Below are 26536 nucleotides of genomic sequence, written 5' to 3' on the forward strand. Positions count from 1 at the left end.
TTTTTATTTCGATGTTTTTCTTGGGAGCATTTGCCAATGTGCTTGCTTAAGTCGGTTTCCTTAACTTTTAAATTACAATTGTTTTCATATAGAACCCATACTCACATATGACCAAAAGGGTAAGGTCAAAAGAAAAATCTTTCCCAGTTCCAGGATTCCCAAGCAGACTCCCCAGAGGTAACTCAAATGACAGCTTTTTGTGTCTCCTTCCCAAAATTCCCAAAGCATATGCCCAGCATTTAGAACTTAAAAAGCCACAAATGTAATTTTGCTATATATTCTGCTCAGCCTTCTGCTTTTTCACTTAACTCTATGCTGTCTATATTTCTGCATCAGTCCATATGGACCTAGGAGGGCTTTTTCATATCAAAACATTTCCTGATTCTCCTGTATCATAATCTTGGTACCTTTATTCTTCATCAGTTGGAAAAATACAAAATAAATTCACAATTCAGTCATACTTTAAAATGAATTTGCACGTTTCCTTTCAATGACCACAGAATGTTTACAGAGAATGCTTGGGGCATAATGGACATTATGAGGTCCTGTATGAACATTTTATAAGCATTATTGTATTAAAGCTTCTCACAACCCTTAAGGGAAGGCTTATTATTTCTTTTTTTTTTTTTTAGCCGCACCGCGTGGCATGTGGGATCTTAGTTCCCCGACCAGGGATCGAACCCGTGCCCCCTGCAGTGGAAGCGCAGAGTCTTAACCACTAGACTGTCAGGGAAGTCCCAGAAGGGTTATTATTTCTATTTTTCAGATGAGGCCAGCGTGGCACAGGGAGGTTAGGTGACTCTCTCAAGGCTGCACAGCAAGGGGAGCCAGAATTACCGGGTGAATTCAGACCAGTCTGACATCAAAGTTTCCACCCTCTCCAGCACATCACACAGGGCTGGTCTATTCCTGCATGGCCGCTAGTGTGAGTCAGATGTCAGGAAAGGGTACCCTCTCCTTCCTCCAAGGGGCCCTTCTCTAGCCTCGCCAGCCCAGCCGGGTGCGTTTATGTACCCGGGAGTATTACAGACCCTGACGCTGACCTCGGATCAGGGATGGCCAGTTAGGTGCTGACCTTGGACATAGGCTGCAGCAGCTTGGATGCTGCCTGAAAGTGCCCACAGGGTTGGCAGCAGGGCAATGTGTTCTTTTTTGGTGCCAGCCATGGGGTGAGGCACCAGGAAGGCCAGCGTGAGCCAGACAGAGCACGTGGTCATTACTGTCACGTGGCTCAAATCTCCCACCTTCTCCTCCACATGGGGAGATCCTTGCTGTCTCCACCTTGGTCACTGAGAGCAGAGCCCAGTCTAAGAGATGCCCTGGGAGGGAAACATGAAGGAGCTCACAGGCGTGCATCGGGGACGGATGGCAGGGGAACCACGAGGAGTGGGGGGCCTCCTTGCCCAGGACCACCAGCTCATCTCTCTTCCTGCCAGTTTCCAACTATTGAAACTCTCTCAATCCTTCGATGTTTTAAAATGATTGGAATTGTTCATGTCAGTCTGTCCAGCACCCCTATGATTCTCTGTCTGGCTCCCGCCGGCTCCTGCTGTTGCCTGACACGGCCCGGCTAGGGTGGGCGCACAGGGTAACAGTGGAAGAGAGAGATGGTGACGAGCACTGCTCGGCCCTGAGGCTCACAGTTCGGGTCCTGGAGGCCCTCCCTGAAGCTGAGGGCAAAGAGGATTTCCATCCAGAAAGATAGGCAGTGCACGACCAGGTGCTGGGTGGGGCCTGGGCTGGATTCTGCACATGAGCTGCAGGACTGCAGACAAGACCCTCATCCGCTCAGGGCCTCAGTTTCCCATCTGTCAAATGAGGGCTGAGGCGCCCATGAGCCTCCTGGGTCTTCCCCAGCCCCCAGATTCTGCCTTCTCCCTTTGGGAAGTAGGGAGTCCCACACGCCACCCATGTATGGTGCTCAGGGGCTCCCAGGGCTGAGTCTTTAGAACAGAAGGTCTGGAAAGAGAGGACGGAAAAGATGCGAGTGTCCACAGGAAGCGCTTTGCACGGTGCCTCACTCATAGTAGGCATTCAGCAGATGTTAGTGATGATGACTGTGGCCATGAGCAGCAAGAAGAGAAAAATACAGTGAAACAAGCCTAGGATAACAGAGGCAGGACTACAGGGCTGGGAGGCAAGTATGATGGAGAAACAGAAAAGAGCTGCAGACGTGGAGAGAAAGTGGTTTAGCCTGGAGTGGCTGGGTCTCCCGGTCATGGGCACCATCTCTGGCCTCACCTGCATGGCCAGGAGCTGTGATTACTGAATAAACCAGAATCCAGTGACCTCCCCGAGAAGACTGCGGCTATGGCGTCCCTCGCCCGAGTCCCCACCTCTACACCCCTCGGTCCTCCTGCATGCCCGTGGAGAGGCCTCTGATGCAGATCCTGCAGGTATCCGCTGCACGTGGCCACTGGCTGCTGGCTGGGCCCCTGCTCGGCAACACTGCAGACCCACCGACCCATGAGCAGCGGCCCACACCGGCCACACCCACGATGACGACCTGGCACTGCCAGGACCCCTGCCTCCCGTCCTGACCTCTGCACTCCCTGTGGGCCTGGCTTGGCTGCCAGGGGTCCCTATTTTCTGGGACTGCTCTGATCTCAGGTTACTTTAACCTCTGCCATAAAGGTATTTCATGCAATATCTAGATGTCACAACATGTAACAGTTTTTAGATAAATATATTTACAGACCAAATAAAAAAAGATCCATTGCGGACCACTGTAACTATATTTTTTACTATTACCGGGGAAAAGTACCTGGCAGAGTAAAGACTTAGGAGGTTGCAGGGGTGGAGGAGGGGTGGGCAAGGCTGGCAGCCATGAGCACACGTGCGGGTGTCTAGTTGGGCCAAGCTGGGGCCCTTCCCAAGGCGATGAGAGCCTTTTTGCTGAGGGGTGCCTGTCCCCAGGGAGGGCAGGGTGGGTCCCCTACTGTTGCCCCAAGTCAATCCTGGGACTGCTCTGCTGGTCGGGGTGGAGCTGCGGCGATGGGGAGGTTGGATATACAGGAGAGAGAAAACCTCAAACCCAAACCCAGGCCTGCTAAACACTGGCCACAGCACAAACAAGCCAATGCAGGCTCCCTCTCCACTGTGCCCTAAAGGCTACACGCAGGACCCTGGCCTCTGGCACATCCCCTCCCCCACAGACCTGCATGGAGGCCCCTGGAGGCAGCAGCCACAGGCCTGAGTTCCAGCTCCAGCAGGCTGACTGCTCTCAGCAGCTCCAAGGCAGCTGACCTGGAAGCAGCGGGGGGAGGGGGGGGTACTTCATTCCTCCTCTTCCCTTTTTGGCGAGAAGAGGCACTTCCCTCAGCCCAGCACAGACATCCACAGGCACCTACATCCACACTTCCGGATGCCCTGACCCTCTGCTCAGGTGCCCCGGGCAGCTCGAGAGCCACATGCCCTCCTCAGGGGCTCTGCTCCCCGTTCCTGAGCCCAGGGGCAGCTCGGGACCACGTTATCGTGACAAGGGAAGTGTCAGGAGGGCTGGTCTGGACCGCTGCACTATTCAGGCAGGCTTGGATTCGCAGCCTGGACCTTTAAAGTGGACCCACGTGTCACCTTGGGCAAGTCACTCAATCTCTCTGGACCTCCAGCTCCTCGTCCCATAAAGGCGGATAGGACCCCCTACTTCACTGAGGTGTTACTGTAAATTTAAAGAGATCGTGCCTGCGAGCACCCGATCAAACGCTAACACAGCAGTTCCCTTCCCTTTCAAGCTACTAAGCTCCAGCGCTCCCCAAAATCTACTCACCGAGGCCCTTGGAGCCCAGGGACCATGTGAGACTCTCCCTCTAACATGCCCTGCCAGCCAGGGCCCCCGCCTGCTCACACCCACACACCACCCGGCCCCTTGAGTCTGGGAACACAGGGGCCCAATGTGTTGGGCAGCAACAGAACAGGGCCTGGGTGACCCTTCCTGGTCTTGCCTATGGAGAGCTCTGGGGGCCCACTAAGAACTGCAGTTAGACAAAACAGAAAGCTTTCTGAAGACCTTATCAGGCTCTAAATTCAGGCTGCAAGGGTGGTGCTGAGCAGACAGAAACACAGCGGCTTTTAGACAACCACGGCATATGTTAGTTAGGGGGATTGTTCCCATTGTGTGTCAGAGCCTGAGACTCCTCAGCCCCTCTAGGCCCTGAACTTGAATACTCACCGCCTCTCCTCCCTGCCATGTGTATCTTGGGGTTAATTAGAACAACTAGGTTCAGACCTCACCCACACCCTCAACCAGGAACTCTTGGTCAGTGAACAACCTGTACAACTGTACAGGTGGCCCATCAGCAGCTCAACTCAGTACACAAATTTTCTCAAGTTGTATCCAAGCTTTCACCTCATATTTACTGAAGGCTCCTCCATGCCTGGCCCTGCACTGCAGATTCACAAATAAATTGGACCCAGGCCTTTAAGGGGCTCAGGGTGATGGGGCAACACTCATGGAGATGTGGGAAAGAGGGTTTGATTCTCAAGGCTGCCTCTTCCTTGACAAGGCCACTTCTAAGGGCATTTCTCTACAGAACAGGGATTCAGAGAACGAAGTGAGCCCCCAGCGATGAAATGCACCCCTGGCCCGGAAAGCTGTGCAGATCTAGCTGTTACCCATGTCTGCAGGCCTGCAGGCCACTCAACACTGAAAGCGGGCTGGCCTGGCCTGGGGGCTGTGTGTGACTGAGTCATTGAGCTGAACCTCCTGATGCCAAAGGTCTCAGCCAGAAGCAATTTCCAGGGAACTGCCAGTGCAGAGACCTCCTCTGGGGCCAGAGTTGACTGCGGCCCGAGAATCCAGCCGAGGAAGAGTCCAGGAGAGCCTAGCGCACTCTGGCCTCTCCTGGGCCTCTGCTGTGCTGGGAGCTGTGGATTTTCCTGCGGCTTCCCCAGCAACTGCAGCATGGCCCATGCAACTCCAGCTCAAGCTGATTACAGCATATGTGCTAACCTGGGGATGGTTTGGAATATTCCTTCAACTCCCAAACCAGGGGAGCCCTTGCCTCCGCAGGCATGGCTGCACTGCCCAGCATTTCCTGGGAGACGATCTGCCCCCTCATGTGATCTAAGGGACCCATTGCAGCCACTGCACAGCCTCCCTTCACCCTGGCGCTTGGCTATTCTTTGCATCTGCTCTGTTTCTCTCCTGACTTCACCTGTGCCCACCTCACCTGCTCAGCCACATTGGTGGCTGCTGTGGTCCCAGTTCCTCTCTCGGCCCGGAGGCTTGAGTGTGCCTCTCCACAGGAGCCTTTCCCCCTGGAAGATTAGTGCTTTCTGCTTCCTGCTCTTGGCTACCACAGTTAAACCCCATGGGCAAGGGTCCAGCAGGGAAAAACGATAACCTTACACTCTAAGGATAAAACTCACACTCTGCTATCTGGGAAAGTCATTAGTTCTGATAGAATTTCAATAGGGACATGCTTGGAACCGTGAGGAAGAAACACTAAAAAGAGTCAAAATTTCTGGAGCACTTACTGTGTACCAGTCTCTGCTTTAAGTACCTTATATTGATCAATTTTTAATCTTTACAGAAATGAAGGTCGTCACTGATAATGAGGAATTGGAGGCACAGAGAGATTAAGTAACTTATCCGGGGTCACAGAGCTGGGATGTCACACAGCCAGGCAGTGGTGTGACAGTAAATGTTTAAGAACTGGATGGAAGAAGGGGAATGATTTGCCTGCTTCCATAGTGTAAATACCATCGTGGCCAGCTTCAAGCTACCAATGTGACATCACTGATGCCGTGTTACTGTGAAGAGATGGGCAGTTAACAATCCGTCATAGTATTCCTACCATGCAGACATACTAGATGCAAATTTAGTTCAAGAACATAAAGGTAATAAAATATTAAAGTAGTGAGTTTTGAGTATTTATTACCTTTGGTTTTTTTTGTTTTGTTTTTGTAAGAACAATTATTTTCTACTTAGCTTTTTTAAAAAATTTATTTATTTGTTTTTATTTTTGGCTGTGTTGGGTCTTTGCTGCTGCATGCGGGCTTTTCTCTAGTTGCGGTGAGCAGGGGCCACTCTCCGTCACGGTGCGTGGGCTTCTCACTGCGGTGGCCTCTCCCGTTTTGGAGCACGGGTTCTAGGGTGCGCGGGGTTCAGCAGCTGCGGCACGTGGTCTCAGCAGTTGTGGCACAAGGGCTTAGCCACTCCGCGTCATGTGGGATCCTCCCGGACCAGGGCCCAAACCCGTGTCCCCTGAACTGGCAGGTGGATTCCCAACCACTGTGCCACAAGGGAAGTCCTACCTTTGTTTTTAAGACAATGTATTTACTAGTAAGTTTATATAATTTCATTTTTAATGATGATTGTGTTTAACAATCAGCTACAAAATTCCTGAAAACGTAATGGTCGGTTCTCCTGAGCCAGTTTGAGCTGGTTCCACCACACCACTGGGGCCAGGATTTAGACTCAGTCATTCTGGAGCCAGCGCTTTCCCCCCTAACCATTACATTATACTGCCCCCAAGAAGGGCATGGAGGCCACCTAGCCAGCCAGATCTGCCCTCATCGGTCAACAAGGCAATAGATCCTGCAGAGCCAGGCCCCTCCTGGCCACTGTTTCCATGGCCTTCTACCTCCCTCTTATGCCTGCAGAATTCCCCTTTACTCATATCTGATCTCCCTAGGTGAGCCCCACCAACATGCATTAAGCACCTTCTCCATACCAGGTGCTGTTCTAGGCGGTGGGGACAGAGATGAGCTTGTACTCTAGGGGCTCATGAAGTTGTGGGAAAAGATAAGCATATATTCAAATCCAACAGGTTACAACCCAGTCAAGGGCATGGGCCAGACTGTAGCTGCAAAAAGAGAGAGATTACTTCCCCCTGGGAGGCGTCAGGGATGGCTTCACTCAGAGGGGGACACATGAGCAGGGTTTAAAGGATAAATAGAGGGGACTTCCCTGGTGGTCCAGTGGTTATGATTCTGCACTTCCACTGCAGGGGTCTCGGGTTTGATCCCTGGTCAGGGAACTAAGATCCTGCATGCTGCGTGGTGTGGCCAAAAAAAATAAATAAATAAATAAAATAAATAAATAAAAATTTCAAAAAGTTGAATAAAACTTACAAAATTAAAGTTAAAAAAAATAAATAAAGGCTAAATAGAAGTTTGCCAGGCAGACTGGGGGTTGCGGGTATATAACAGCACGAATAGGAAATAGATCTGAGGTGTATATTTAGATAGACGCTCCATATCCTAGCTGGGGGCCCCTGCATCAAGGGAGGGCGAGACAGGGAGACACGGGGAGAAGCAGTTTGGAGGGCGATGCTGCAATTCTCTTTTGCACGTGCTGGCGTGAGGTCCAGCCAGGAGCCCAAGCTGGACACCAGAGTCCAACCCTGAGATTCAGACTTAGGAGCTGTTGGAGAGCCGGTGATGAGAAAACAAGGGGAAGGCATGAGATGGGAGAAAATTACAGCTTCAACATACATTGACGACAGTCTCAGAGGGAGGCACGAAGCGGGTGCCCCTGGAGGTTGGCCATGGGCTCTTGGAGGATGAGGTCAGAAAGACTAAAAGTTCCTTTCTCCAGCCTTCCCTTCTGCCCATGACACAGGCTAAGGGGGGAACAGGGCCCAACCCGCTGTGGCCATTCTTCCCTCTGCTTTTCTAGGAACAAGACATGAGGCCCAATTTCCCCCTTCCACCTCCACCCCAAATTTTACCTATGTGTTCGACCCACACAGCTAAGAAGGGGTGGTGTAAAAGCTGGAGTTAGAAAGCTAGAATTCTAGACTCACTGAGTGACACACAACACATATAGCACTGGCTGGAGTGCAGCACACAGCCAGATTGCTCCTGAGCAAATCCCAGCTTTGTCAGCTGTGTGACCTTGGGCAAGTGACCTAGCATCTCTGTGCCTTAGTTTCCTTACCTGTAAAATGGGGATAGTAATTGGACCTAGTTCCTATTTTCTAATTAACCCCAATAGGGTTATTGTGAGAAAGCAGTGAGTTAATACATGAAATGTTCTTAGGACAAAGCCCGGCACCCAGTAAGTGCTCGATAAATGTTAACGACTGTTATTATTAGTAGTATTACAATTGTCCACCTCTGACCCTGCAGTTTATTTTCAGCTCTCTTGTCTTCCCCCAAATTTTTCTTCCAGCAAACCCTAAATGATCCCCAGGGAGTTAGGCATCTTGGAGAAGACAGTCTGGACACAAGTGTCAATTGGGCTCTGAAAATAGCACTGGCTGCGGTGACGCCTGGAGGGCATTCCTTAAGCTGAGTGAGGCCTGAGCACTGCTCAGCCTGTCGGGAGGTCAGGGCAAGCCACGGAGGCAGAGAGTCCTGCGTGTGTATGTGTGCGTGGGGGGAGGGCATTGGCATACCACACAAGGAGGCAACTGCAGTGCTAAAAAGCATGGAGCATGGCTCCGAAAGGCGATTCCAAAACCAGAGCTACTTTCTGAAGCCGGGATCCTAACCCTAACCCACTCCTCCAGGATCCTGTGTTGCTGCAGGCTCACCTGCTGGGATCCTCCACATTCCTTCCCACCCTCATAAGGCTCTGTAAGTGGGAGTCGCCCACGAGGTGCAGTGCCACTGATGGCCTGCAGGGGGCTCTAGAGCTCTTCCATTTCCCATATTCTGGGCTGCGAGGGTACCACGCTTAAAACAATGGGTTGTGTTTACCGGGCTGAGCAACTATGCTGCTCTGGGAGGTGAGTGAAGAGAAGCTGGGGTTTGCTGGTCCCTCGTATGTCCCAGTTCAGCCATGCCCCCAACTGACTGTATCAGGTTCAGCCCCTTGGCCTTCCTACTCCACCACCTAACACTACTTTGGGCCGTTTCCCTCACAGCCCCCTAGGGGATGCCTCCAAAAGGTCAGCCTCTTGTCCTTGTGTGGGAAGGCAGGGAGAGGCCGCTGCTTTGGCCTCCCAGGTGCAGCAAGGGTAGCTTCCAATTGCTGGGATGTCAGGTTCTAACAATCCAGCCCCTCAACCTGCTTGTCAGGGAAACATCACGCAGAGGCAGGTTCCCGAAAAGACTGCTTACCCTGTTTCTCCGTAAGGCAAAATTCAGTAGCTCCGGGTGCTACGCTAGGAGACCTCATTCGGCAGGATCTGTTTACCTGATTGCAACTCTATCAATATATCTGGATGACAGAAATCACTTCTACGCACTAACTTCTAAGGACATGGCCAACCTAACAAGTTAATATTGGCAAAAAGTTAAAGATAGTCATTTAAAAAACACTTTGAAAAAACTACACATAATTGTTCTTTGGGGCTTTGTCGAAAGTAGAAAAGATAAGGGAAATGTGTTTTTTAATCAGACCAATTTAAGAAAAACACCCATGGTAGGGTTGCCAGATTTACCAAATATCACATGGGACATACTTATACTAAAAAATTATTTGTTGCTTATCTAAAATCCAAATGTAACTGAGTGTCCTGTATTTTACTGGGCAACTCTACCCATGGTCCAAGGATATAGGGATTCATTCAGAGGAAATTTCCTATTCATCACCTCGGCCCCAAATCGTAATTCCCTCTGTAATCCCCTTGTGTTACATATGGAAACCCAAGCCACATTGATCGCATTAAACAAAGTAATCAGTTCAAGCACCCCAATCTCACTGCTGAGTAGGAAGGACTTTCATTGTGAGGTTATATCAAAGGAATGAAAAGTAACTTCCAATAAGATAGCATCAAAAAATTAACAAGAACATCAAACATTTAATGTACACCCACTATGTGCCTGACACTTGTGAATTACCTCTGTTTAATCTTCACAATAACCCTGGGAGGAAGATAGTATTCTGGAAACTAAAAAGAGTATCTACAAGTCTAATTTCTCTACTTCTTGCAAAGGCATGTAAATTTCTAGTCAATTACTTCCCAGGGAAAGAAAGGGGAGGGAAATCGAGAGGCAGACTCCATTCCATCAACAAACTGGCTTATTCATAATGCAATGCCGGGTCTGTTGCTCTTTGGTTATGTGCCACTTACACAGGAAACTGTCTTAATTTCAATGAATGATCACTGACTTGCGGTATGGGATCGTGGGAGAGAACTGGGTGGGAAACCCGTAACCATCTTCAGTAAGTTGGCCTTACAACTGAGGAAGACGTGTTACACTTCGGGATAATAAACAGCTCATTTGCTGTGAATAAAGGCACGCTCAAGCCACCCCGAACACTCGGTGACAATGACACGCAGATTCCAAATGTTCTCTGTAAGAAAAAACACCCTTTCTCCTAATCCTTCTTAACTCAACAAGACTGATTGGTTTTTATTATTCATGAATTAATTTTTTACTCAGGGTCCAGCAAGGGAATTGAAGCTATAACGTTTCTCACCGACTGAGGGGGAAAAAAGCAGATCTCAGCCTCAGCAACACAGCCAGATCCTTGCTGGGATTCCTTGTGGGGTAGGATGTTTTGTTTGTTAAATCAGATAATAATCAATTAATAACTCAAAAATTTAGGTTGTTGGGTATTTTTGGGGGAAAAATTGAGTAAGAACACGAGTAAGAATACTGAAGTAGAAAAAAAATACAGTCATGGGACCTTGGTATATTAGGTGTCTCCTGTTATGTTAGGCTGGTATATTAGGCTGTCTCCTATTTCCAAGTTGCACATACAAAAATAGGGGGTGGTGGTGAGAGAGGAAATAACAAAGGCAGCACCAATTTCAAAAGTAATGCGCAGATGAGCAGTTTGCAGGTGAGCAGGTCCAGGCCTGGGACTCGGCATGAAAAGTCACAAGAGGGGTCTCAGGGATCCAGAGGGGGCGGCTCCCTGGTGCCCTCCCTCTAATTTCTGCCTCCAGAGAACAGGTTGAGGTACCCAGGAACAGGGACAGCAGCCCTGGGAGACGCTGAATGGCCAAGAAGGTGATCAAGGGTGGTGAGGTGACTTTGCCTCTCTCTTCACCCAGTTCTTTTCCCAGCTATTCACATGTGCCAAGTCATAACCCCTCTTGTCCTCTGTGTGCCTTTGGTCTGCAAACTTCTCCTGAGATTGCAGCCAGAGGAACCAAGGAACGTTGGGGGCATGGAGAGGCAGAGCCTGGCATGGACCTCAGATGCTTGTGACAGGAGGGTCAGACCCGACCCAGTGTCCTTTACAAGAAACATTTCTCCCTTCCCAGTTCAAAGGCAACACACCTAGCATTTCTGAGGGGGACCGTGTGGCTGACACCATATTCTCCTTCACCAGTCTGTTCAAATTTCAAACACCAGGCATTTTTTGCTCTTGGATGAATTTAGACATGCAAACCTGAAGCCTGTGCAAGTTATGTTTGCAGAAAAACATTTATGTTCAGAGGCAAGACACAGCAACCCTCACCCAGTTACTACGAGGAAACTGGTTATGAGAATTGCTTTGCGCTTTTGGGGAAGAAAAAGCTGCAAGCTGTTATTACTGTTATAATTATTACAACCATCCCATTCTTGCTATTATTTCTGTGAAAGCGGTGTTCTTTCTGCCAAAGCTTGTTAGCCTGACTGCTTAGGTAGACAATGTCAACACACCCAAGGGACAAATGACAAAGAGTGAGGCTAAAAGGAAAAGGATAAATACTGCACTCTGCATGCGTGCTGAAGACATGTCTCACCATCAAAAGGGAATGTTTTCTGCCGATCGATTAGGAAAGCAAAAACAAAAGCATACGCTAGCTCATTCACTCAGCAACACCAGGATCCCAAACTAGAGCTCAACGTGCTAGGAAGTGAGATAAGAGAGCAGAGAGATGGAAAAATAGACTTCGAATAAAGTTCGGTGCGTCCTGACGCCCCTCACCTGCACCTCCTCAGGTAACAGACAACCAACCTGGAACGTGCGGTTTTTACCCTCTTTGGTGTCCCCACCACATGCGAGCAGGCCATTGACAGTGGGTCAAGGCCTTGATGGCTGTATCGGAACAGGGTGGCCCACGACAGCCATTCTGCTTTGGGACTTGTCTCGGCTAATCGCGCGCAGCAGCTCAAAACGGCTCCAACACACCCTCACACTCAGACACACACACATGCACACACGCTCAGGTAGACACACACACAGACGCACCACCCTACACTCCTTCCTCCAAAACATAGAAAACCGAAGAGGGATGAAAGGACAAAGGCAAGCTAGAGCAAGTTGGGATGAAAATAGAGGGAAAAAAATAAGACAAAGGAAAATGTTAAATTGTAGAAGACATGAGAGAATTTCATCCGAACCACCACCCTTCACATCCTCCACCCTCCCCTAGAGCATTTTCTTACGACTGTATTTCCTTGTTCTTTGCCCTTTGGAAACCAAGAACACACGAAAAGACCAGTGATGATCAAAAACCTTTTGCCGGGTATCTTTTTAAACATACAAGCCAGGTGAAAAAACCGAAAGCATCAATCTAAGTAAATATAATACTTTAAGAATTTTATAACAGTAAGAAGAAAAAAACCCAAATTTATGAATTCAAGTTAATTCAAGCAATTAAAAAAAATAAAGAGCCACGTTAAAGTAACACTTAGCATTTGGGGTTTTGAAACTCATGGCTTCCTAGATAGAAAAGCTTGACTCTAATTGGGCACTTCACATCTGTGCAATTTTAATGTAATGTTTCAGTAAACACCGATGAGGCATGAGGCTGACTGCTGCTGTAATTGGCAGGAGAGGATTCTGATACAGTTTTAAATGAAAATTGATCACATTTGAAACAAGAAGATAAAAACAAAAGCTTGTTGGAGTTTGTTTAACTGTCTTTTGACCTCTGGATGAAATGACATTGAGAAACAAAATAACATTATCCAGAAAACCATTTCCAGAAAAGGCTCAATCCCGGGGATACCAAATGACAATATTGAATAGAATATTTTAAAGTCCTAAGGAACAGAGGACAGAAATTTAAAGAGAGAGAGAGGGAGAGAGAGGGGGGAAGGGAGAGAGAGAGGAAAAGAAGGGGAAAAAAACTTCTTTGGGACTACAATGTGTATAGGTTAAAAAGCATGGCAAAATGAAGATGAAAAAACTTATGTCTGTAACCCCCAGGAAAACTTTTGCTTGGGGCTTATTTTAACCCAAGCACACACAACTCTGAATTTAAGATATTTTGCCAATAGATTTTTCCCCCATCTTGTCCAATTCCATACTGAACGTCCCATGGGCAGATTAAAACCAGGCTGATTTTCCTTAAGAACACGTTTGACCTTTTTAGCGATAGACTGTCAGTGGCCCTATCCAGGGAGAGAAGGGTTAGTCGGGGACCTGGGGCAGAAATCCCAGTGCTCCTCTGAGCGTGGCCATCTGTTCTGCTGGAGAAGGGCAGTACGGCCTGCTCACCCTCTCTGGGGTCTGCCAGCCTTACCCAGGCCCAGAAAACTCGAGAGAGCCTCTAAAGAAAGACTGAACTCCTCTGGCAGCAGGGACAGCCAGCCCTTGAGTCTCTCTGCGCTCCCTCTCACACCACGGAAAAACCCCAAGGCTCAGCAGCCCCTCATGGAAATGTGGCCACAGCCTGACCTCAGTCTAGGCAAGGGGTAGAAGGCAGGGTGGCCGGGGCTGTGTTTAAACAGCAGAGCCCGTCGCCCCCGTGACGCCCATCTGAAAGGGGAGCGCCACCATAGCACGCTCTCACACGCGTACACACACAGACACTCTCCTAGGAACAGATGCGGCTCTTGATGTTTCGGGGTTCAGAGATATCCTCTATATCAAGGGTGTTGACGGCAACAAGAAAGGTCTTGACACTCCCTTAAGCCAATGCTTACAACTAAAGGTGCTATTAAAAATCCTTTCTGTTCTAATCCTGATCGGTACAGAAAGGCCCTCTAAGTGGGCAGAGACCAGTACACTCACAGGAGGGGCTGGGGCTAGGGACCAGACGGCTCCAAGTTTCCCACTCATCTCGTTTGTCAGTGTCTTTTTTTTTTTTTTTTTTTTTGCAGTACGTGGGCCTCTCACTGTTGTGGCCTCTCCCGTTGCGGAGCACAGGCTCCGGACGCACAGGCTCAGCGGCCATGGCTCACGGGCCCAGCCACTCCGCGGCATGTGGGATCTTCCCGGACCGGGGCACGAACCCGTGTCCCCTGCATCGGCAGGCGGACTCTCAACCACTGCGCCACCAGGGAAGCCCTGTCAGTGTCTTTTGCTGGATGGTTGCTTGGCGGTCTCTGCTCCTAGGGACAAATTGAGCCCACGCTGTCCTATGGCGTGCCTCCCCGTGCCACATCCGGAGTGGGGGCAGCCCCGCAGAACCTGGGAGCCAGCAGGCATTCACTCCCCTCTGCCCGCTGAGCCCCAGGAGCAGTCCTCCGAAGCCACAGGACGCCCCCTCCAGAGCCCTGCTTTCCCCAACAAGGCGCCCAGAGCCACAGACCAGCACGCACCCAAAGTCTTCTGGTGACCTGCTTCCAGCGTGGCCCAGGAAGTGCACGAGGAAATGCCCCAGGGCAGCCTGCCACGTGGGGTCACACTGTCACTAGTGGTAAGGGTCACGTGCTCAGTGGCCTAGGGAAAAACTACACCCTCAGCGACTGACCTCTCCCAGGCATTGCCCTGACAACCTCTCCGAGGAAGGGGTCTGGCCCTGCCATCCCTCCCCCGGGACAGCCCTGCCATTATCAGTGAAAGGTCAGCAGCCTCACCAGAGGGGGGGGGGCAGGCTGGCCCGGGGAGGGTTAATCTGCCGGCCAGCCAGCACAGGGGTCACTGTGATGTGCAGAGAAGTTGAGCTTCCCAGTCCCCCCAGAGCTGGTCTGCTAATTACATTTGCAATTATAAACACCGCAACCTCCCTGCGCAGGGACCTGGCCATACCAGCCGATGGGACAACCGGGATGTGATCCTGCCGCAGGCCACCCCAGCCATGCGGGACACCGGGGCCAGCTGAAGCCTATGGGCCCCTCCTCCGAGGAATGACCATGCATGTGACCCTTCCCCGGAGGTCTGAGGCTGATGGGACTGAGAAAGGGGATGCTCACCAGAGATGAAACCCAGTCAGGGGTCAGCAGCACTTAACAGCGCTAAAAAGACCTTTGATTTATCCCTAGAAATCAGCAAATGGCCTCAAGGGCAGGAGGTGGGCTCAGACTTGTCTGGTCCCAGCATCCCCAAGTTGAGCCTTTCCAGGATTCCTGGCACGGTCTGTGGACCCCCTACTAGCAGCCCCCTCCTGGGCCCACGCACCCTCTGGGAACCACGGCCACTGCGGAGGACATCAGAGGCTCAGCCCTCAAGCCATGCTGGGGTCCCCCATGGGATCATTCAGCCAAAAGCCGCCCGATACCAAGAAAGAAGCTCCCAGCAAGAGCTGTGAGGAGTCCTGACTAATTCTGGGCAGACCTCCTGGTCAAGCTGGAAGAGACTGGGAGGGCCTTGCTTGCAGAGAGAAAAGGGACAGAGCCAGATGATGGCTGGTAGGTGTGGAAAGGCACCAGCCTGGGGTGTTCAGGGTGTGGGCTGGACTTTACTTTGAAGGACTGGATTACGGTCTAAGTATCTGCTATTCCTTCCCCTTAAATTAGAACCGCGAATAATCTTAATCATATTGAGGAAACCACTTAACGCATCCGCGAAGACAAGTTCTAGGGAACAGCGCTGCAGAACCGCGTCAAGAGCATCCGCCTCTTATCTAACTGTTCGGCTGTCTTCCGAACTGAACTTGATTTCCTTTTGAATCCTCACACAGCCAGCTCCATCGCCCACCCGCCAGGCAAACACGCTCACAATGTCTGTCTCACAACCCACCCCTCTTTTTGGGGGCTGCCAGACTTGTACAGAGCTTCCCAGTTCCAACTGCTCAAAAGAAACTAGGCACTTTGCAGAGCACTGAGGAAGGTGACAAACTTTCAATGAGCATGGATTATCTTAAATAAAAACCATTTGGCAAAATGTCCCATTATCAGGAATACGGATCAAGCACACAGGACAAGGTCACGAAGGCCCCCTGGGCTAGGGCCGGGGTGGGGGGGCACTCTGAGAAGGCAGGGTTGTGACATGAAATCTCTATCACAGCCACTTCCCTCACAGAGCTTTCCCCGAAAGTCCCCTCTGTCCCTCCTCTCTTAGACTAAATGGAATAGGTATTGATTACTCCAAATCAATAGAATGAAAATGTTCTTGTTTGGTGGGTCAGTTTGTTTCTTCATATATATTTTTTAAAGAAACATATTTTTATATGTCCCAATTACTGGTAAAATCGAGGACTGTTTGTAAAATGGAGTTGGGGAAATAAGCTCTGAGAGGAAATTTCCAGTTGATGTCAAGACCTCACTGGGCTGGAAAGGGCCTTACCAGGGACTGGGGCCCTCTGCGCTGACCCACTGTTTTCTCCTAGTTTATCACCCTCAGGCCTGAACGAGCCCACCCTCTTCCACGGCAGCCCACACCTCCGGAAGTGTGGCAGGCACGTAAAAGTTTCTTTCCTAGAGCCCCTCCCTCAGAAAACCAAGACTAATGTCCTCACTCTGATTTATTTTTACATGTACCATTAAAAATTAATTTCCCCCTTTGTTTTTCTCTGGGTCACTGATTCTGAATTACCATGTGGCATTTTTCCTACGTGTGAACCCACATATTTTACCTTCAGGACAGTTTGTTCTCTGTTTCTTTAACATCAGCAAAGTGGTCATCGGACGCTGGGTGACGCAGCGCCCCCTGCTCCCTGGATTTTATGCCGAGGGTCTCCATCAGGTCCGTCCCCGACGCATTTGTACACAAGCCCACACAGGCCAGCACACTCACTCCCACTCTAGCTGATTATATATGTACATAAAATATTGATTAGAACTGGTAATGGAGTCACCTACAGGATTGGCTACAGGAAAATGAAAATGAAGGAGAGAAAGGTATGAAGGTCCGGGTATATCTCATGTGTGTGTGTGTGTGTGTGTGTGTGTGTGTGTGTGTGTGTGTGTGTGTGTTAATTTCTCACCTGGAAAGTGAAAATAACACTAAAGCATTAAAAAAATGCTCTCCGTGTATCAGCAGGTGAGAAGGAAATATGGGAAGTTCTTTCTCACTGGACTGTGGTCCCTGCACCCTTGGGTTTTTTCCAGTCCAGGGATATCAACTAAGCCAAAGAGGTAGAAATTGTGTGTACAGAGCACTCGAACCCACTCTTGTATATGCTCCCCAAGAAACATCGGCACCGTAATGGATGGATTCATTCTATGGTCCTTCCAACAGACCAAAGAATGCAGTCCTCTGTCTCGTTACTTTGCTACCAGTGGCTCTAAAGCTGCTTGTGAAGCACCGGGGCTGAGGTCAGAAAGATGCCTCCCCCCAAAGCAGCCTCTGACCTCCACAAGCTCGTCCTTGGAAATATTGGACCCCTGTGACTACAGCAGAGGTAAACCCTCGCCGGGAGGCACACACCTGTATACGGGGCCAGCTCGCTAATGCTTCGGCGGTTGCCCAGCAGGTCCTGGGCTCTGAGAAACAGCATCTCACAGGGATGCTTAGCTCCTCCGTAGAAAAAGCAGGCATGTTTCTGGCTTTTCCTCTGTCCCATGGAGTGAGAAGCTAATTCCTTGCAAAGAAACCAAGAAGGCTAGGGGGTCCAAACCACTCTCAGGCTTACTTTATAACTGATTTCCACTTCAAACCTTTCCCAGACACCCAGGACCTCAGCTCCCTCTCTCCCCTTTGCCGCTTCCCCGACATTCCTTTTTTGCCCATATTTCTCCTCAAACTCAAGCCAGGGTTGCCGTCAACTCGATGAATTACCCAACTGCTAAGTCCCCCATCTCTCCTTGCTTTCTTGGCCAACATAATCAAAAGATGTACTTCCCCATATAGGAAATTTCATATTTATTGACTGTGACTTGAGCCAGGGACAAATACATAGATATTTCAAGCTCAACTAAAGAAGGCACCTCTGGAGAGAGTGACCTAAATAATTTAAATATCCAATATTTGTCGTACTTGGTAGTTTTACGTGAGGAAATGCCCCCACGAACATCCTACATTGTTCACAGCTTCGCCCACGCCGGAGGTTCCTTTGGGGGCTCCCACTCTCTTACGGAAGGAGCACCACCGTGTGAAACTACCCCTCACTCCACCCCCACCAGCCACGCAAGCTGGGATCAGTGTAACCTTTAAAGAGAATGAAAAGCCACTTTTCAAACTGATGGAAATCTGAATCCATTATAATTAAAGATTCCCCTCATCTCCCAACGCAATCGCCGCCTTCTGACACTCTGTCTAAATTCTGGCGGCATCTAAAGGACCCTCTGTCGAGGGAACCCCCAAAACTACAAGCAAAAAGGTCAGCGTGGAGGCTGGACAGTCCGGTCACCCCCAGGAGATGCTGCTGTGAAGTTGCCTCCTCTCTCACGCGTGGTCCACCTGGGGTGGAGGTATTCTGTGCAGCGAGGGGGAGGTAATCACACTTCCTGGGACCCCACGTTATCCAGAGTATTGTTGTAGGGATGTCGCGGTTCTTGGGAGGAAGGGGTGGTACAAAAATGAAAGGATGGCGGTACGAGAACTGACTTTGGTAGTTCTGTTTGCTTCAGGAAAAAAAAAGGGGGAGGAAGAAGAGGAAGAAGTTAAACAGTTCCGCGAGAACCTAGAGTTTTCATTGTATTATTGTTTGAAGCCTTCCGAGGGACCACTTTGCACGCGCCCACACCCCGACGCCGGGACACCAGCCCGGAGCGCGGCGGCACGCGTAGAGCCCGCGGGGAGACCAGGGCAGGTACCCGGGCAGGTGGGACGACAACCGCGGAGGGCCCTGGGAGGGAAACCGCGGGTGGCCGGGGCAGGACCCCGGAGAGCCCAGGCTGGCCGCGCGGGGCAGCCTCCCACCGTTCAGGGAATCAGTTCTCCGCTTCCTCACTCTGCGCGCTCGGCACGCTGCCCAAGCTCGGGGACCCGCGGTTACTGCGAGTCGCTTCCTGCAGTCCCCGCCGTCACCCACGCGCACGCCGCTCAGACAACCCCGGGTTCCAGGGAGGCGAGCGCTAAGCCGCCCCGGGGCACGGAAATCACGCCAGTCTGTTTCGCAGGGCGCAGCCTCTCCTAAAGCCGCGAACCAACTTTGCCTCCGCCGCTGTGCTGAGCCGACTGTCCCCACTCCCAGCGGGATGCGGGCTCCCCTCGCAGGGCGTGCGGGGCGCAGTCTGCCCGGGCCGCGCCGCCCGCACCCCTGGGGTGGCTTGAGTCCACCGCGCCGCGTGCGTGCCCTCGGGGCGCCCCACTGGGACTGCGGTGCGAGACGGCGCTGGCCGCCCACAGTTTCCAAACCTGCGCGGCATGTTCGATTTCGTCCCCTTGCCGGGATCGTTTTTGGTCCCCAGTATGGAAATAAACATTAAAGTCAAAGGGCTCGCAGGGAGGCTTTCCCGGATGGGACCCGGTATCCTTGCGACACTCCCGCACCTGTTCTAGGCTTGCTCCTCCCCAACCCACAGAAACGCAAAGATTTTCTCCCCGCGGGGAAGGTCTGAGAGAAAGAGTGAATGAGAAAGCTCCGCTCTTACCTAAAAGTGAGGGTTTGTAAAAGGGGGTGAGGGAAAAGTTAGAGTCGGGTTTATCCCCAGAAGGAAACCCAGGAAGTGGGTGGTTTTCCCTTTCCAACCTCCCCACCCCCCCAAGTGCCCCCGGGGTCCCTGCCACTTCAAGAATGCCTAGAAGAAGAACTGCGACACCCAGACGGAAGGACAGACACAGACGGAGAAGCAGAGGACCTACTGGTTGTGGTAGCCGAGGGGGTCCGGGATGCAGAGTTCTGACACGTCCATCAGTCCCCTTTTAGCATTCCCAGTTGGTAGAGAAAGGCGGCGGGGAAATCACGCGGAAGAGCGAGTGAAGGGCACCGGCGAGGTGCGAGTCCGGGCAGGGGCACGGTGAGCGGGAGAAGGCAGAGTGGAAGGAAGCACCGTGGTGGGGCGAGAGGGAGGCAGAGAGCCTTGCGCGCCCAGCCCAGCGCTGCCACTGATGCACACACTCCGAGCGGGCAGAGGGGATGGGGAGCCGTGGAGGAGGCTCGGGCACCAGAGACTTGGAGCCCACTAACCCTACTGTAGCTTTAAGGCTGGGAGACTGATGTATGGTTTGGCTCCTATTGGCTATCTCTCAGGGGCTGGACTTAAAGTGACAGAATCGAGCTGGGGTGGGGGGAGGGGGGTGAGCCAGAGAGACTTCAATGGAATCAGACGCTCGCGCGAGGTCCCCACCTCCTGAGGAGTAGGATTGTGCTGTAGAGCTGCAAGGCCTGTCCTCTCGCCATTAAAGAAAAAAAAAAAATTGTCCAACTGGCTGGTGGGTTTGGGGGGTTGAAAGAGATGCCCCTTGTATATCTTCTCACCCCCATCCTATCTTTTAACTGGCAGGTTTAGCAAACTCACCTCTCAGCCTTTCGGAAGGGGTCTGTTTTACAAATTAAAAATGAGTCACATTTCTCCTCCCTCATATCAAGGAGAAGAGGCCAGCGCCTTAGAAATTCATAGCCTCAAACCTGGTGTTTGGTGCACAGAAGTGCAAAGGGTCAGGCCAGCAGGTGAGGCCCAGCAAGAGAGAACAGGATAGAAACTGATTCCCTTCCCAGCTCTCATCACCTGGGCCAGTGGGTTCTGAAAGGCTCTCATATGGCGAGACGCAGGGCACGCTTCTATAAGACGCTCTCTAGATGCATAAAACCATGCTCACTGGCAACTCTCAGAAACGTACCCAGGACACAGACACGAGCAAATAAATTCCTGTCTGCTTAGAGTTGTGGTTAAAACAACCGACTTACCTGCCACATCCACTTCGAGGCACAAGTAGACACTTCAACATACACACCTGAATCCCCAGCTACAAACACACCTGCAATCCCTGCCTGCTGCTCCCTCCATGAACCCGAATGTTATGGGCTGCCACTGTACCAAAACCAGCTTTACGCCGAGCCCCAATCCTTCTTCTGGGGCTTGTCATCTTTTGAGATGTGACAGCCACGGGGATAATCAATTTGATGATTCAAATGAGTGTGGGGAGAGGATAGGTATAGAATTATTTAAAGAGGGGGAAAAGCCCTCAGGAGAGACCACCACCTTATTCTCCTATATTCTGCAAAAGACAATGAGCCCAAGGGGGGAAATTTCATTTTATCACCAAAATAATGTCTAAATGGAGTGTAACTGCAGGCAGTGTCCAAGCACTTCAGGGCTAAAAGCAGGAGGGTTGTGAGCAACCCCAGAGGGGCTGGCCACTCAGAAGGGGCTGGGGAATGGGCAGCAAGACAGCAGATGATACTTGACTTGGATAAATGGAAGCTTGCGCAGGCTGGGAAACAAAGCTGAGGTTTTTCCTATGTGCTGAAGTGGAGGAACGCATGGGATTCTCCAGGCTCGGGGCGCTGGCAGATATCTCACAGAGAGATGGATGAAGATGTCGACTCTGTCAGCAGAACCCCTGGCAGCCCGGATTGTTTTAATCACATAGGTACTTGGTTACGTTGGAGACGGAAAGAGAGGTGCAGAGACACAACCACCATCTCTTGCCAAGACCTCAGTGACTGGTTTCTCTGTATCCTTTCTGGCCCCTGGAAATCCACTCTCCAAGCCACAGCAGCCAGGGAGTGCACTGTAAGATGCACACCCAAAGTCTCCTTTGCAATTTGTTGCAATCAGGAAAAAGGCCCCAGTCCTTCCCTGTGGTCTACAAGGCAAGCCCCAGATGACAGGCTCCTGTTGTCTCCCCACCTCTCCTCAGCCCATGCCGTGTCCCCCTCAGGCTCTGCCCCTGCCACCTAGAACGCCCCACCTTCCAGATCACGCCAGAACCTTCTGCTATTTGCCTTGCTTCAGGTAATTTATTAGTTTGCAATTATATGCATATTGGTATGAATAATACCCTCTACCCCGGCACACACACACTAGATTGTAAGCTCCATAAGGGCGGGGACCTTGTCTGTCTCTGCTCACTGGAGAACCCCCGGTGCTTACCGGTGCCTAGCACACAGCAGTTGCTTGATAAAGACTTTGTTGAATGAAATGTTAGACCACAGCAGTTTGGAGGGTGGGAGTGGGCAAAGCCTGCTGAGGGGACAGGCTGGCTACCCTCGAGGGGCTTAGTCCCTGACAGGTTGTATGAGATCTGTTGGCTCCTTGCTTTGGGTGGGTGCACCTTTTTTTAAACTGGAGACAGAGCACAGTCGATGGAGCATGAAAAGAAAGACAACTTCACGGCCCGGAGCAGTGGGTGCAAAGCCACTGGGGGCGAATGAGGGAAAACAGGCTCAAAACACACACACGCTACTATATATTATATAAAGTAGATAATTAATAAGAATACGTACAGCACAGGCAACTCTACTCAGTAATGACCTGTACGGGAATAGAATCTACAAAAGAGTGGATATATGTATATGTATAACTGATTCACTTTGCTGTACAGCGGAAATTAACACAACACTGTAACTCAGCTATACTCAAATAAAAATTAATTAAAAAAAAAAAAGCTAGGCTAACGCCCACACAACTACTGTCTGCATCCAAGGCACAGGGATGCAGGAACTGAGGGCCTCATCCCTGGGCACAAGCAGATTGTCCTCCAGGGCGAGAATGAGGTCCCTAAGATCTGGTCCTCTTCTGACCGTCTTCCTCCGCGGTGCCTGTCCAGTCCCCTTGCACATGGCCCTGGGGCAGAGTTCTTCCTCCTTTCCCTCCCTGGCAAGTGTGAGCCTGTGGACTCCACTGCAGGGGAGAAGAGGACCCACCAGCAGAGACATCCTGGTGACCTGATTCAGCCTGGCAGACCCAGGCTTCTCCTGTGGTTTTTCCAGGCAAACATGGCCAGGACACACACTATTCATGGTACCAGCTTTTCTCCCTCTCTGTCCTCAGCCAGCTCATGGGGGGATGGATTTCCTTCCTGAAGCTAGAGTGGGTTCCACGCCTGTAGCTGGAGAAGCGGTAGTGTGGGAGCGTGCAGAGGACTCCGGGATCTGGTCCTAACCACTCCGCGTGGCCTTGCTGATGTCATCTCTTCTCCAGAAAACAAAGGGGGTAGAATGGGGTGGGCAAGGCTCTTGTGCTCCTTCAAGCTTGAAATTCATTCAGCCAATCATCATCTCAATCTTCCACTGCTCCCCTGGAGCAGGGGCTATTGGTAATCCACCCCAGCAAAAAACTCTAAGCCACCCCTTCACTGTCCCGTGTCCCGGTACTGGCACGCCTAGGTGGGCAAGTCAGCCCAAAGGGAATGGAACAAAATGTATTAGACACAGTAATTGTGGAGGGTAGAAGGGGACAGCAGCTGACTTTCTCTTGTGACAAATTCCTTTAAATAGATATTTATTACATTCACAGGACCTTACGGCTGGGGAGTGGGGGTGGGGAGGGTTCAGGGAATCATTTAGAACCATCAGCAGACTTTATAAATACGGAAATGCGTAAATGGCCCTGTGTGGTGAAGGGACCTCCCCAAGGTCACATGGCGAACAACTGGCAAAGCACGGGTTTCTACTTATTCAACTCCTAACTCTCTGTATACAAGTCTCTTCACTTTCCCTCCTCCCTGCTTGCCCAAGTTCAAGCTCTTTCCTAAGGAATATGAAGACAAACCAGAACCATGCCCTTGGCAACAACACTCCACACACACATCACCTGGGAGATGGTGGGGACCCAGCCTTCTGTGTCCACACCCTTCCCCAAGTGGTCTCCTTGGGGTGGGGTCCGGGAGGTAGATAAGTAGGAAAACATACCCAGACACAGCTCGGAGTGTTCTGTCCCCCAAATCTATGTTCCTCTGGGTACAAAAAGCACCAGGTATCTCACGCATAGCCGAACCCAGGTCCACGCTAGCCACCCACTCTTTCCCATCCCAGCCTGGCTAAGTCCTTAGAATGGGCTGTCCGAATGCCTGCGCCTGGATCTCGAGGGCCACTCAAGCTGTCTTGCCATGATCTACGCGGCTGACCCCAGTGCAGCACCCCTTGCCACAAGTGTGGTGAAGATCGCCACCTTGCACTGGCCTTGGTGTGTATGTCCCTGTCTTGAGGTGCCCCCCTGCCCCTGACACCGCTCATTTCTGCACATGCAAGGCAGCAGTAAGCGGTGTCTCTCGGGTTCTTGAATCCCCTCCCTGGACGGGCTGCTTCCAGCTCAACCATGGGGACGCTTTTCTCAGCTTTCAAGCCAGGCAACCTAGCAGGAGGACCTAATGGCTTCATCACTAAAAGACAAGAGCAACGAGAATTTCTGGCAATTCCACCACGTGCTCCCTAAGCCTGGTGAATGCGGGACACTGATTGTCTGGTTACAGCGTCCCTGTCCCTCAACCTTATCCATGTTCCCCGAACCAAGTTTCCAGGTGAGAATGATGCCTTGAGAAACACAAGGTGTATAGTTAATTCTTACCACCAGCCCAGGAAGGAGAGGATGCCTCCGTGAAACTGAATCACAGTCCAAGCCTGTTTCTGTTCCACCCCAGGGTAAGCGCTGGGGGAGGTGAGTCGGGGAAGCACAACCGTTGACGGTCCATGAGGACTAAGGTGGGCCCAGCCAGGAGAGTGAGCCTAACCTGGACATCTCTGGATACCGTGCTGATCAGGCCAGGGCTCCATGGACTCCTGGCCAGAGACAATGTCCCAACCACACACCCCTGTGGGCCCACTCTCTTCTCAGTGCTTGAATTTGGGGTGTGGAGTTATATTCCCGAGTGCTGGTCAGCAGACTGGCAGCCCACTGGCTGGCACGCGTCCCAAGAATCATAATGAACTGATAACGCTAATACAATGCGAGTTTGTGCTCCCATAATAGTCTCCTGCTGACAGATAAATGCTGCGGAAACATGATGGCTTTTCCTGAAGCTGTAATGGGCCATTATTGGGGCAAGAAGGCTCGTGTCCTATTAGTGCTGCCGCCATGACACCAAAGATAAAATGTGAAAGGGATGACGTCTCGAGTGGATAAATGCTTGGGTTCCCTCCCACCACCATCAGCCGTTTCATCATCTGAAATCCTTACCAGGGGTCTTGGAATAACTTCCAGATATTTCAAAGCTCCATTTTTTTTTTTCCCTGAGCCTCAAGATCCCATTCTCACCAACACAGCTGAATGGCATATTGAAGTTCTCTGCTGGCCAAAAAGATTCCTTGCCCTGTGCAAGATGGGGACTGCAGTGAGTGGGCCAGCTGTGGGGTCAGGAGGGTGAGACATGTCTCTCCATAGAAACAAAGATCGTTTTCCTTCCTCATCACCAGGAGAATAAGAACACATCATGACTCTAAGAGCTTTGTCACCTGCCAAATTTGGGGGGAAAGAAAGATGATCCAGAGAAGGAGTACAAAGAGAGGAAGAGAGGCAGAGAAGGAGGAGAAGGATGTGGGGAGGGGGAGGGGGGAGGAGAATGTGCCTTGATAGCACCTGCTACCTAGGAGGCATTAAACAACCAGCGATTAACTGAATGAATGATCTAATGAAATATTTTCCATTACAGTGGATTGTGGGGGTTTTTCTTTGTTTGTTTTTTCAGTTTGCGGGCCTCTCACTGTTGTGGCCTCTCCCGCTGCGGAGCACAGGCTCCGGATGCGCAGGCCCAGCGGCCACGGCTCACGGGCCCAGCCGCTCCGTGGCATGTGACATCTTCCCGGACCGGGGCACGAACCCGTGTCCCCTGCATCGGCAGGTGGACTCTCAACCACTGCGCCACCAGGGAAGCCCTGGACTGTGGGTTTTTCGTAACTAATAACAAAGAGATTTGACCTTATTTTCATTTGTCACATATTAATTTATCATCTGATTTCTTGTGACTTTTGCATCAATTTAAGCATAAAACATAGTTGATTTCAAATACCAAGCAGACAATTTGTTTCTAGGGCCTCATCATTGGTAGAAGGCAAACTTTTTCTTTGATGATAGTTTTAACTGCCAAAATCTCACGGTCAACACTAGCCACAGAAAGAGTGAAGAATTTGCTTTGCAAACTCACAGATTACGCCTCCTAGTTCATTTCTCTTCTCAGGGATCATTATCTTAAAGAAATCATGAAATACATGAAACTTTGGGCAAATTAATTCTAAACTACCAAACACATGTAAGGTGTTGTTATTTACTGGGAACAAAGAAACATGTTGGCTGAGCCTGTGTCCCTAGCATTAATGACATAAAAGTCAACCCTGGGAACACTGAACTGTTTTCATTTCCTAATGGCTCAGTTAAGGTAAAACTTATTTCATTATTTTTCAGAATAAAATGCATTTTATTTTTGTTCTAGTAAAATGTTTTATGGAGAGGGAAAAATAGCAAATGCTTTTAGGTTTTAGAAAAAGTCAAACATAAGTGTTTTATAAACTGTCAAATGCTCTAGCTATGTAAAACATGATTAAGATGATAGCTTTCGGCTGTGTTTTTACATGAGAAAAGTGCTGGCCAACTGTTAGCTTCCCAAATGTATATTATTGTAATGAAACCAGTTCCATGGGTGAAGTCCCCACTGCTCTGAATGATGTAATTATGAATGGGTCAGTACCAATTCCAGGTGAAGTCTCCAGCCTTGTAGCAGGGCCACCTCTAACAGCTTTATCCTTCGTAAACAATTAGAAACAAGCCTCACTAGAACTCCTGACTTAGAAGGGTTTGCCTTTCCAAGAAGGACACGGCAAGGCAGGAAGGG

General features: G+C 50.5%; 1 protein-coding gene across 4 annotated transcripts in view; it reads right to left on the reverse strand.

Moving 5' to 3' along the window:
• The window catches only part of ESRRB (estrogen related receptor beta), a 243819-nt gene that overhangs the window by 86407 nt on the left and 130876 nt on the right, over positions 1–26536 (reverse strand). Inside the window, exon 1 of one of the 4 annotated variants that reach the window (XM_079913202.1) lies at positions 19631–19693. The exons of the other annotated variants lie outside the window; for them this stretch is intronic. The gene's annotated coding sequence lies outside the window, so the exon portion shown is untranslated. Of the gene's footprint in view, positions 1–19630; positions 19694–26536 lie in introns of those variants that run through there. 4 annotated transcript variants of the gene reach the window in all.

Source organism: Stenella coeruleoalba (assembly GCF_951394435.1).
Source record: "Stenella coeruleoalba genome assembly, chromosome: 2".
NCBI classification, from domain to species: domain Eukaryota; kingdom Metazoa; phylum Chordata; class Mammalia; order Artiodactyla; family Delphinidae; genus Stenella; species Stenella coeruleoalba.